The sequence below is a fragment of the Frankliniella occidentalis genome, unplaced genomic scaffold (assembly GCF_000697945.3).
Source record: "Frankliniella occidentalis isolate FOCC.00 unplaced genomic scaffold, Focc_3.1 Scaffold5, whole genome shotgun sequence".
Lineage (NCBI taxonomy): Eukaryota > Metazoa > Arthropoda > Insecta > Thysanoptera > Thripidae > Frankliniella > Frankliniella occidentalis.
This window is the reverse complement of record NW_026267135.1, coordinates 2360801-2365704: the sequence shown is the minus strand read 5'-3', so window position 1 is coordinate 2365704 and position 4904 is coordinate 2360801.

Below are 4904 nucleotides of genomic sequence, written 5' to 3'. Positions count from 1 at the left end.
AGGGAGGCGCAGGAAGAGGCACGGCGAGCCCCGGCGTAAAGACCCCGGGGCTCCCTCGCCGGGGTACTCATCTTGATCCCACACTCATCCATCTTACCTCTTGGCACACGCGGGCTGCAGCGAGGCCTACATTGGCATACGGAAGAGGAGGGGCGGAGAGAGAGAGAGAGAGAGAGACACGGCGACGGAAGATGGCGAGCGTGGCTCACTCATGGGGAAAATTGCTCTCACGTTGTATTAAGCACAAGTCCGGAATATATGGATACGACGGCTGGGGCTGGGACGGCGGCGGGCGTGGCGGGGCAGGATTGGGTAGCGTTGCCCCCCCCCCCCTGTCCCTTCTCCGCGATAGGTAAGGGGAGCGGCAGGCGGGCAGGGAGGAAGGTGGAGGGGGGCGGGCGGAGGGCTTGTTTTGTTGTCTTATGTATGCTCTCCCACCCCGGACCACCCTGGCACACGATTAGACCGCCAGCCTCTCGCTGCGCTTTTGCCCGCCGCCTGGTTCTCCTCCTCTCTTCCTGCCACCCTGCTCACGCCTCTCTCTTTCCCCTCCTCAACATGATGTGCTCTCTCTCTCTCTCTCTCTCTCTCTCTCTCTCTCTCTCACTCACTCTCTTTCTCCTTGAATCCCCTAATTAGTTTTCCTTGGCGTGGCCGCCCTGCGCGCCGCACCACGCTCCAAATTTCCCGCCCGCCTCACTCGCGCCCCGTTTGCCGCTCTGGAAAAAGTTGAGGAGCCCCCCCTCTTTTGCTTCCCCGTTTCGGAGGCGCTCCTTCTCTCGCCCTTTTGTGGTTTGACGGCCCCGGAGAGCCGAGGTGGCGGCGCCGCCCCGTGAGGTGTCCATTTCACGCCTTTTTTTTCCCTTTTCTTATTTCGCTCTTTTGCTCTTCGGCGGCAGCCGCACAGGCCAGTAGCCGGAAGAGTCGTCGTCTTTATCGAGAATAGCGAAATCATCCTTGTCCACAGGAAGGCTCAGCCCCGCTATATTCAAACTGTCGGACCGCCGAGAAAGAGGAAAAACCGACACGTAAAAAGTATTAGCACTGCCAGCACTGCTGATGATTCGGTTTAAAGTACAGAAGAACGCTAGACAGGTCGAACTTTTAAGCAACCATGTGTGCAATTTTTAAACATGATTAATTGCACATAACTGTGCGCGATTTAAAGATAGTTAGTCATCCCCAGGAAATTGTAAACAAATTTCTATGCCTGTTTGAAAATATTGCGTGTTTATGCACAAAACAAAATGCACAAGATTTTAATATCAACAACACAAGCGCACAAGGCACTGAAGAGAACACTCTCAGACCTGTACTGATTTATTAATTAGTAGCTTGTATAGGTTTTTATGCAGCAGGATTACTGACTAATTTGTTACTTATTCTGTATATCGTTGTAAGTAACTCACTAATAAAAGAAAAACTTGTCAGTAATTAAAAAAGAAATTATTTCGTATTACTGATGAAAGCAGTTGTCAGTAGCATAAAGGTTTTTACGCAGCAGGAATACTGACAAAAGGTGGGAAAAAAATCAGTAACAGGATGAGAGTGAACCAAACCAAGTACACGAAAATTATCTACCAAAATCAGGAACACACAATTTTTATGGCCCGACTATAACCTCGCGAGTTTCTAACGGCCCACAGCCCCCATTACAAGTAAGAGTGACTACAATGTGCGCTGGGCCCGGCTAGGCTCATGCCTCGGCAGCACCCTCCTCGCGACGCGAGCCGGGGCCGGCGCTGCTGCTAGGAGTATAAGACGCTGCTCGGCAATCCCTTTAATTAATAACACAGGCCGAGGCCCCCGCACTCACCTACCGGGCGCCTCTACCGGCCTCCGGGGAGGCCTAGAGAGAGCCATAGTCGTCGTCGTGCCGCAGTGCCGGGGGGTCGTCAGGGACCGCCGCTAAGCGCCGCAAGCCCACGGGCGACAATCTCGGCGGCGCGGGAAACACGACTCGCAGCAGCGCAGGAGCAAAGCCGTTCACGGAAGCATACCCCCTTTAAAAAAACAGTGCTTTTGATAATTAGTTAATTAGTAGTGCATTTATTGTGTACTTTATTTTCGAGAGTGCATTGCGCTTTGCTAGGAGAATAAATGCTCCAAGTCCAAGCACGTCTCTAGGTAAGAGGAAAGTTGTACACGAATAAAAATGTCCGAGAACGCATTTATGAGGTGAGCTAAGTCTATGTCGACCCTCTTCCTACCAACTGAAAGTTTCTAAAACGCCATGAGAAAATCAGTGACGCATCACGGCACACTTGTTATTGCTTGTTATCAACCGGCGATGATTTTTTTATTCATCCAACGAAACCGTGATGATTTCGTTGTTTATCGGGGTATCAAAGTAAGTATACCATATCTTGGGCCTGTACGGCGACGCACTTTTATGGCAAGTCGTGATTTTCGTCACAACACCACTTCTTGCTGGGTGAAGGTCCACAAAGCTGCTGCAATCAAGGTCACGTCCGCGTTAGGGACGGACCCCGCGGGGCCGGGGCGACACTAATAGCGGGGCGCAGCTAATACCCGCGGTACATAAAACTTGGTAATAGGGGGTGTCGTCTGCCGGGGCGGGGCGGGGCGGGGCGTTATGCAAACCACTCGACGTAATGGTCGCGCCGGTTACACCAGGCCGATACTGTCCATCAGGCGGAGGAGACACTTGGGCAACGAGGATGGAGGAGAGGAGGGAGGAGGGTTCAACAATATGTACACCAAAGTAATGGGCACCAAAATTAGAAGATTATTCGCTCTTGTTTACGGGCTGCGTGTGACTATTGGTGCACAACTTTTGCACCCAGAAGACCGTTAAGTTCATAGGGAACCAAATTCAGAACCGACGAAATATTTGAGCTCCGGAGAACAAAATTTATCCGTGGCGATGAAATAATTTAGTCAAGCAGGCTTAGTTTGATTGGTGCCCCCATATTTAGTGAAAAATGGGTTACTAAATTTAATTTTGGTTTTAGGAACTAAATTTTGTTTCTTACGACACTAATATAGTTGTATCAACTAAATGGTTCTCTGGGTGTGTCGTGGGGTACGTTTATTTAACATCACACGTCCTAAAGACCTATAAATGCGATAAAATGTTAACAGAACACAACGACCGAAAATGTAGCCCACACCCGCACGTAGTTTTTGAACGGTGCCTTTACAATGTTACCAAAGAAAAAAAGGACGCGTCCACCCCTGAGCCGAGCGGGCGGAGTACCGCTCGCACCCGCAGCGCCAAAAAAGTTGCCTGCGCGAAAAACTTTACGTTTTGGCGGCGAGTTGACAAGTTTGTTGTTGTCGTCTGTTTGTCGGGGGGCAGGAGTGCGTTCGGATGCTGCTCACGATGTCTGCTAAGCGCGTGCGCAGACAGAGGGGCGCGGCAGGACAGACGCGACACCAAGAAAAGTCCTATTCTTATTTGACATAAGAACATAGGGTTAGCACAAACAATCACAAATTTGCCTTACACACTCTAAAGGTAAAGGGACAATTTTGCTCCTGAAAATCAAAGACGCGATTCCATGGCAAAAAAAAACGTACGAAAGGGACTTACATAAGATGCTGCAACAAGCGTTCACAAAACGACTTATACGGCAGCTCAGCTGAAGCATCGCACTCGAAGTGAGAAAATCAACCCGTTAAGTCCACTCAACGAGGACGTGGCTCATCAAGCTCGTTGATCCTCGTGCTTCAAAACGCATAAACATCTCATACATAAATATTTGGCCATAACGTTCGTCATTTTCTGAACTCTGCTCATTTCATTCGTTTTCAGTTTCAGTGTGAATCGTCTTCAATGTGTCATATCTGGTCTTCAAAAAGGCATGCCTCGCAAAGCACATGATAGCTGGCACAAGGCTCAGCTAGTTCGAGTGTGGCGGGGGCGTCAGTGGGCTCTCCCTCCAAGCGCCCCCCCCCCCCCTCCCCCCTCCTCGCGCGCGCACACACCGAAACTTTCTTAATCTTGGGTCCGCGGCAGCCCGGGCCGCGCAGTATGGACGGACCACCACAGGCCGCCGCAGGACCAAACCGTTCCAATCTGGTGGCGACAGTACAGCCGTCCCCTATCTGATCGCCCGGCACACTCTCACTAACTCTGCAGCCGGGGAGCCACCCCACCCGCAACCCAGCCTCCTCGAACAAGCAAGCTTGAAAATTTCCGGAAAATTTCCGAAACAAAATCCGAAAAAAATTACGAAAAATGCCGGAAAATTTCCAAGAAATTTCCAAAAAATTTCCGAAAGTTTCTGGGGTCTGGGAAAATGTTTCCTAATTTTCCTCATTTATCCGCAAATCTTCCTCATTTTTCCTGAAAATTTCCTTAAATTTTCCGGATACTTTCCAGGACTTCCAACACAGTTAAAACCTTACGAAGCAAAGTGCCAAATCCTTCGAACTTACGAAGGATTTCCTACCTACGAAGCTTGCAAATTCTTTGTACTAACGAAGGATTTGGTATTTTTCCTCGGAGGTTTCAACAGTGAACCCTACTACGAACAAGCACATCACCCTGTTAACGTTCTCTCTGACGTTTCCCCCCCTCCGTCTCGCAGAGACACAGAAGAAGGGCGGTGGTGATGGCGGGGGAAATTTGTGACGGAGCAGAAAGGGGTGGTTGACAAGTCCGATGACAGGCAAGCGCGGAGATGATTCCACGCGAAAGAGACGGCAGAGAAGGCGGAAGAGGGAGAAACCGGATAAAAATGCGGGGGCGAGAGGGCAAGAAAAGAGAAGGTAGAGGAAGATGAGAGAAGAGAGAGCAAGAGAGTTTATATATAAGATGGTGAAGGGTGGTGATCGCCCTTGAGACCAAAAGCATGAGCTTGGCTTCCGGGTTGATCGCGTCCTTCTCCTCCGGGGTCCTCATTAGGGGCGCTCTGCGCTAGAGCCCCCCCTCCCCC